At 30.7% G+C, this 9051-nt stretch overlaps 1 long non-coding RNA gene across 1 annotated transcript; it reads left to right on the top strand.

Moving 5' to 3' along the window:
* Positions 1-787: 787 nt before the first annotated feature.
* Positions 788-2609, top strand: LOC134267029 (uncharacterized). The gene is made up of 3 exons (XR_009992078.1): positions 788-1006; positions 1472-1528; positions 2098-2609. It is a non-coding gene; the product is annotated as an uncharacterized LOC134267029 (long non-coding RNA).
* Positions 2610-9051: the final 6442 nt, after the last annotated feature.

The following is a 9051-nucleotide window of genomic DNA, read 5'->3' as shown; positions in this document are numbered from 1 at the left end:
TTGAATGAGATACAGAGAACGACGACACAATCTACTCCAGGGGCTAGTTTCTCAAAAAGGCCTACGTCCAGTCGTAAGCTTAGTCCGGACTAAATCAGTGACTAAACCCGAGAATCGGACTAAGTAGCGTTTCACAAAAAGGCGGAGACTTAGTCGAGACTAAATTTGGGTTTAAATCTAGGCCTGCTCGTGAGTAGGCGTAAGTGCTTAGTCTGTACACACATTGGGAAAAAAAGGCATGCGTTTTAATCATAGAGAGTTAAAAGAATGATTATTTTATACGTATACTATATAAAACCTATTCATGTACATAAATATATATTATGCTAAAATTCGTGAAAATTCTTATAGCATACTGTATTATGAAGGAAAATAGAAAGGCAGTTAAATCCATCGAAGGTGCAGACTTTTTCCGCAAAAGGTGGTATGAACTAGAAATTTTTAAGTAAGAATTTTGAATATAAGTTGGGTAAGATTTTTTTTAAAAAGTACAGTGCTGCTATCCCACAAGTTGACATGGGATGGGATCGGATAGGATCAGGATTTTAGGATTCACGATAGAAACATATAGAAGTTAATCCAATCCTATCCTATCCTATCCTATCCTGTATCCTACAGCCAATCAGATTCGAGCAAAGGTTTATTCATATTTCAGAATAAATTACAAAAACGAAATACGATATAAAATGTTAACAAAAGAAATATTTATAAATTTTCAATAGAAAATAAAACATTCTTTTCTCTAAGCACAGATTTACATTATAAACTTCGAGTAACACGGCGTACGAGCTAACCGTGAACGATCACCGGAAGAATTTGGGAATGTAAACAACGAAGAGTCCAGGCATCGAAAGACCGTGTTTCTTTAGCTTGTTTGGATGATTTAACCGATTCTTACTTGTGTAAAAGTGTGATACATGTTTTTCTGTTAAATATGCTCTGTTTGTTTGGATAATTCCACAGGAACCGTCAACAGCGGACTTGAATAGATGATGTGCGAGATCATGTAAGTATACTTCACACTGTGCACTGTACATGTGTGCATTTTTATACATATTTATCCCTTTAAACAATGTTCTAATGTCTTAAACTATAAACGTTTTATTCTGTTTAATATAAACAAAAATAGGGTGCGGAAAAAAGAAGTAGTGTACACAGAAGGGGGGGGGGGTAATATTGACTCTTTCATATGATTCAATCAGCTATCAATGAGCTCTAAGACTAAAAGAATCATATGTATTATGCCTTTATCGGGTTGTTACTCTTATCATTTCCCTAATAAGGTCAGAATTTTTTTTTTCATTTCTGTGTAATTGATAATAAATGAATGTAGAATCATCATGACCATTTCTTATGCTTCTGCTTATGTTTAATGATCTCACTCAGCAGTGCACTTACATATTGTACATGTATGTATGATGTATTGTGAGTTATGAAACATAAGTTTATCTTTTAATTTTAATCATTACAGAAAATGGATTGCCTGCACTCATGCGTCATCACAGTATAAAGGATTTTAACCTAAAAAGTATGTATGATTTTATTTTTATCATCTATGTTTACATGGTCATTAAAATACACATTAAACATCATTATCTGAGTTGACGTGACATGTCCGCAGTTTCTCGTAACAAGTGATTTTCTTCTTTCAAAAATATTGAGAGTAAAACTGCAAGAAATGTTGAATTTTTCGGGTCATCATGTTGTTGTTACATAGATTTTCATATTCAAATTTCAAGTCTTAGACCAAAAAAAAGAAAACCAAGAAAAAACATTAAATAGATAAATACAAGCAGAAAATAGAGAAAAGTCACTTGTTAGCAAGTTGACAAGATAAAATGAATTATAATGTACAAGTAAATTATGTTAAATAAGATTTTTTTTTTTTTATTTTCTATAACTGAGGTTTATTTTTCATGATTTCTAAATGCATTACTTTTGGGAGAGAAAAAGGTGATATTAAAACCAATTGTACATGAAATGTGAAGGATAATCACAATCAAAAACATTTTAAACATGTTAATTGTGTATGAAATGTGTATTACAAAATTTACAATAAACATGCCTATAATTTCATTTTATGTTTTCTTTTTCCAGGAAACCCTGCACATTTGCAGCTGTACAGAATGCAGTTCATGCCATATGCAATTAGAGTAAATGATGAAAGATGTTCAAACCAGTGTCAAGGAGTCCTAAGTCTGAAATCATGGTGCTTTTATTAAGGAGATCAGTGTTTGTTTTCTGTTCATTGTTGACATTTGTAGAACTGTTCGGTTTATGACCATCTCTCTGACAATAACTCTGACATTTGAATTTCAATTTGAGCGTCGGTTAAGAAAGCCAAATTATATGCATATAAAACATTATACAAGTGTAATAAAAATATTGATAAACTTAAATTTAAACAAAGTTCATGTACATGTATCTGTGATCTTTGCATTGAAATTCTTAAATGCTGTACATGGATACTTTTAATGACTGTCTCATGGTAATGGAATATTCAATTGTTAAACATTGTTGAGGAATCACCTTGAATAAAAATATTGTGAACTTGATGAAGTATTTTTCCTCATTTAAACACTGAACATTTTAAGATCAATGGTCAAGGTCAAATACAAAGTTTACTCAAGAATGTGTAATAAATGCTGTAAGTACTGTGAATTCTTATGCATGTTTTATATGATCTAAGGAATATGTGTGGAGCATTTTAATATTTCTCAATCTGACACTGATTAATTTTCAAGATCAAATGCCAAGGTCAAATGCAAACTTGCTTTACTCAAGAATGAGTTATACATACTGTAAATACTGTGAATTCTGAATTTCTCATGCATGTTTTATAAGATCTTAGAAACATGTGTGACCTCACTACAATATTTATTAATGTCAATCTGTCAACCAATATGAAATTTAGAAAATATATTCTATTAAGCATAAATTATTAAATTTTTACACATAAAAAAAAATGGAAATTGAAATACATTTGTACGGTGCTGAGCTGATCATAAACTGAGGAGAAACTGAAGTTAAATGAAAAAAATTAACATTTAGATTATTTTGAATTTAGCAACTATATATTTTTCATGTTTGAAAAATATCACATACAATAGATGATGAACTGAAATTTAAAAAAAGAAAAGAATAAATTATGAATTTAAATTAAAAAATCATACAATTAATATTGAAATTATAAGACAATTTCACATTTAAAATGTTTAATATCTGAAAGTCAAGATATTCTAGATTTACATTTTGACTTATCTGTTTGGTTTATGGTCTAGTCATATCTTCTTTTTCAGAATTGCATACAGAAAAACCTGTTATACAGGCAAAGTTAGACTATACATGTACATGCATGTTATTTTCATGGTGCTCAGTTTAATAGGAAAATATAAAATTTTACATGAAACATATATTAAACATTATTACCGTATAGGCCTATGATTTTTAAAAATAATTAAATATTACACGTCGGACGCAAGTCGCGATCCCGGGTCTCCCGATCATTGTTAGTAGGAAAATTAAAACACTAAGTATATTTTTCTTTAATTCTTTTGGTAGGCCAATTTCTTTACATATGTTTGCAAAATCAGTACTTGTCCACGTGTAATTACGATCTGTTTGTTAACATTAAATTTTAACATGGTAATGATAATTCGTAAATTTAATTTGTGCGGTCAGTTGGGAATTATGGAATGCCGATCTCGATTATTTTTCTCCATTAAAATATATAACATTTGAATGAATACCATGACTATATCTGATTTTTTTTCTGGTAATTCCTTTTTTTTTCGTTTTGTCAAATTAATTCCTAAATATTAAAAAACTGAGAGTTGCAGGATAGGATAGGATAGGATTAGACTGAAATCACAGGATAGGATTGTGGATGCAGGATTCACGATAGGATAGGATAGAATTATCAACTTATAGGATAGCAGCACTGTACCAGAATTTCTTCGTAGAGGGTTAAGGGGGGGGGTCAACCCTACCGTTTTTATTGCAGTTATGTGTTTTCTGCATAAATAAAGCTGTGCAATTTATGGATTGACTTCAACTTTCAGCATTTCTCTTTTCGGCTGAATATTTTGATCACCAAATTCACTATACTCACCACCACCCTCATCCTCTTCCCCATTAACTTTTTTAAAACGATGCTACATGCTGTAGGTTCTGTAATTTTTTGTTGTTTGAAATGGATAATGTTTCAATAAAATCCTTAAACAATATCCATTTTTATACTAGTATTTTAAATAACGAAAAAAAAATTTCGGTAACTATGCCATCAACCGAGTTTATGTACTTTAACGTAAGTTAACGTATCATTGATTCTCTCTTTTAATTGCATGTAATTAAATATTATACTAATGGAACATTAAAAAAATTAGATTTCTTAAATGTTCCAGTATTATAATTAAAGTATTCAGTCCATAATACTGTTCATTCCTATTTCACTGGAGTCACTATCGGGAGGTGAGATGTGTAGATGAGTCTATTATTTTTTCGTAAAGAGGCTTTTGATTAATTGTCAATCTATCACGTATCTCGGACGAAGTTTGCCTAAAAAGTTTTTTTTGACAGATTTTTGAACAGAAATATAATTTATATTATATTTGAAATAAAACTACTCATATAATAATGGTGATAATAAAGTGTTGTAAAATGTTTCATTGTGAATGTAAATCGCGACTTTTTAATATCTTTAAGTCTAGATTACATCTTCAATAAACATTCTTTATCTATAAAAAAAATAATAATGTATGAACATATCCTCAATAGAAATTGAAAAGGAATGAATAGATTTAAGAAAAAGATGGTGATGTTGAAATTAGTACCTTTCCCGATCTAAATGAATTTGATTTGAAAATAATGAAATGGAAAATTCAAATGGAGAAATTTATAAAAATTACTAGATTTCTTGTCTCTAATATGGTTCACAAGAATTATAGATTTAAAACTAATTTAGCTTTTGCAAGCCATCATTGATTCTGCAATTGCTATATATAGGTACGTATTTTTAAACGGACTATGTAAATTATTATATCGATATCAATGTAATTCTATGTGTCCAAAATACTAGTATTGTAAATACACACAGTAGGTATATACATGTATCAACTGAAATGCCAGTATGTCTAATTCGTAATTAATAAATGGATTGATATTATAAAATTAAGACAACTGATAATTTTTCTTCAAAATTCTCTTATCCATGTTTTAATGATTATCATTATCATATGATTTCAAAATTGTTAAATTTTCACAGTGCACCTATGCGTCGGGGGCTCCGGTCCTTCACTCTCTCTGCGTAAAGTATTTTAATTAACTAGAGAAAAACTTACCTGAGATACTGGTCCCCCCCCCCAGACTTTCAAATATATTGCTTCGAGCCTGTTCCAACCCCATGCCATATAATTTATGGCTTTTACTTATAAGAAAACTTCTTTTTATTCCAAATTTTGACAAGTACGTATAATACCGGGTATACACGTTTATATTTTTCTATAGTATATATTTCACTTTTAAAATTAATCTGAGCATATCAAAATACATATAACTATTTAATATAAAAGTTGTGGTGTGGTTGTAGAGGGGGAGGGGGTGGTGTCCAAAATAATAACAAAAGATTTGCTAAATCAATATCTTTGTGTGAGTGTGGGCCCCTAACCCGACCCTAATCAGCCCCTTTTGTCAAGATTTCTGAATTCACTAATACTAGCTAGTATGTAAATGCTTTAATCTTGAAAATACAGATAGATTCGCATATTATATTTGTCTGGAAGCCGATGAAAAGCCAGAAAAAATTCGTGCTTTTTGTGCTTCACTTTTTTAAAACAGGTTTAAGTGTGATCCGCCGAATGTTATTGTACTCTCTAAACCAAATAAAATACGATCTGCGCATGCTTAGTACCTAGCGGAAAGGCCTTTGTCTTGGGCCAAGTCTTAAGCCGTTTTCTGAAACGTGATTTAGGCCCGACTAAATTTTGGCGTAACTTTCTTAGTCGGACTAACTTAGGCCCAAATCTACGACTTTTTGAGAAATGAGCCCCAAAAAGCATTCAAATTATTTCCCGATAAGCTTTTGACAATTTCATTTTTTACATAGCCTACTTGTATATATTATTAAAATAATAGACGGTAAGGAAGTTATTAAAAAATATGTCGTCGGCGATATTATTGTTGAGTTTCGTGAATGTCATCTTTACAAGGAATATGTCATTTGTACAAGGTAACAGGATTACACGAGGTAATGCGAAAATCAAAATTTAAAAGATCTGAGAGACTTTGATGTAAATATTCTTATTTTATGCAGGAAATCAACGATAGAAATGGGAAGAGGAAACACTGTAGTGCAAGAGGAAAGTCTGTCTGTGAGAGGAACTACAACTCAGTGTTACAATTCTTTACCCTCATTTACATGGGAATTGAGGGTAATGATAAAAAAAGCGTCGTCCTGAATTTCATAATAATGACAACTTTTCAGTATTTAATAATCTCTTTATTATTCTATAGAGATTTAAGAACATTGTATAAATATCTACCCATGAAAATATGCACTTCGAAAATATGAATATTTATTGTCCCCCGTTTTCGCAAAAGTTACCTGTGACATGACCTTTCCAAATCCACTATAATCTTTGACTATGTGACCGTCATCTCAAAAATTTTAACATTGCATTATATTGGTCATAACCTTTGAAAGGGAATGATAGAGCATTTATATTCAAAAATTATAACTTTGGTGATTACATTTTAAGATCATATGATAGGGTGATCATATTTGACACAATATACTATAAATAATGGGATCCCATCCGGAAAGACACCGAATGCGGGGGACCACAATTCTTTTAATTCGATCACCTACTAAAGCAGTTCAGATATTTATCATTCTGAAAAATAGATGAAAACTCTTTTTTTAAGGTGAATTTGTCTCAAAATCCGTATGCCATTATCCTTTGCTTGGGGAACACAAACAAATTTATTTTGCCAATTTTCCCAATTGTCCATCACTAGGTTTCTAAAATAAAAAGGACGTAATAAAATAAAGGCAAAATACCTTTAAAAGTAGATGGAATAAAACAATTAGTTTCCTTATATCATAAAAATCAATTGCTTAGAGTGGACAGCAAACTTTAAAAAGAATACAACTGACTTGTACTAGTAAAAGAAGGGTTCACGTTGTACCAAAGATTTATGTCGACATTGGTATTGTTTCTGGAACAGAACTTTAATAAAATCCTGGATCCCACATGGACCAGGATATAACTTTCAAACTGAGTGTATAAAATACACAGATAACGAACAATTATCAAGCTCATAGTCCATTAAACCAATACAAATTGGGAGCAGAACAAAGACTGACATCTAAAACGTCATAGGTTGGATCAGGTGTCATGGAGGATAATATAAACACATGTAGACCTGTATCATGTTGTAAATTTTGAATTTACTAGGGGGAGGTAAATGCAAAATTTATCATGTTGTAAATTTTGCATTTACCTCCCCCTAGTAAATTCAAAATTTACAACATGATAGTACCTGTCATGATCGGGGAACCGGAAAACTCCGCTGAAAAATCGGTGTATAAATAATCACAATTGATATGAAAAACTGCTATCAGAATTTGACTAAATGATAGACTGTTTTTACTGACAAGGTCATTGTATTGCCGAAGAACAATCAATCCAATTAATTAAAAGACTTCCGGCATGTCTTTTGGTCTTATTAAACCCTGTTTAAATTATTATAAACATCTGCAAAGGAATTTCCAAGACATATGTTTTAGTTTACAGCCGTTCGTTTCTAGAATACGACTGAGTCAACCATTTTTTGTCACATGTTATCTACCTTATGACGTCATTTTCATTTTGTGACGTCACAAACACGGGGCAAAACGTTCCATTACATATGCTATTTATAGAACCTGTGTATGACTCTATGTGTGCCAAATTTCATTCTTATATGAATTATGGTTTTGTAAATACAGAGATAGTTCGCGAACTTTTTGATCACCCATTGTAGGTTAAATGTACAAATATATGTTTGCTCAAAGCAGAATTTTCAACAAAGAAGTTAACTATAAATACGATTAGACAGTTTCTAGTGATTTACTGAATTTCCTTTAGTGAAAATATATTTTATATATGTAAACAAAAACAAGACACGAGATTTGTTTACATCATGAAGTATTCTAAGTTATGTATCTCCTTCGTAAATCGACAAATGATGTACATATTTTTGCTGATCATTAGAATTACCTTATTAAGGAATTGCAAACATTAAAATTAGTTTTAAAAACTTTATTTGAAACTCTGTCCATGTCCCTTTAAATGACAATTTTAAAAACAAATTATCAATCAAATACATCAACCAAATAAGTAATTTGATAAAATAAATGTCTAAAATGTGTTAAAGATACCAGTGATGAAAAGATAATTTTAGAAAATTAACAAAAATTCCCGTGAACTTTGAAAACTGATAAAATGGAAAATTAAGGAATCCATTTTAACTACAGTGAGTATAGATCAATCGTGTATTTTTTTATTTAAAATACTATTGACACTAAAATGTTGTTTTGAAAAATATCATCTTTGGCAAGTAAACCCGGAATATGTTGGATTCTCATATGTATAATTAAAACCTATAGCTATATATTCGAAATTTTGCTTTAAAACGGAGATTCATTATAATCATTGAGACTCTGCAATCTTACATGAGATACTAGTATTAAATTTCTACCCGGAAAAGCGAGAAAAATTCGAAAGCTGTGCGAATTTGACAAACAAGTAACACAATAATACGGACCATGAACCTTCGAGATACAAGAAGAGGCATTTAATTCTAACGTCATTTCTGTACCATTTTTAATCAAAAATGCAAGTACAGATATTCAGTAAGGTATCTCAGTCTGGAAGTGGGTTGCGAAGGAATATACTCTAAAGACAGGCCTCACCTGAGCATTTTTCTGATTAATGCTATGCGCAAGTAAGAACTGACTACTGACTACCTTGTGGAGGTATTTGTTGATTTGTTTTATTTAAACAGGACAAT

This window comes from Saccostrea cucullata, unplaced genomic scaffold (assembly GCF_032062105.1).
Source record: "Saccostrea cucullata isolate Sc308-1 unplaced genomic scaffold, CSIRO_AGI_Scuc_v1 ctg15257, whole genome shotgun sequence".
Lineage (NCBI taxonomy): Eukaryota > Metazoa > Mollusca > Bivalvia > Ostreida > Ostreidae > Saccostrea > Saccostrea cuccullata.
This window is presented reverse-complemented; position numbering and strand designations above follow the sequence as displayed.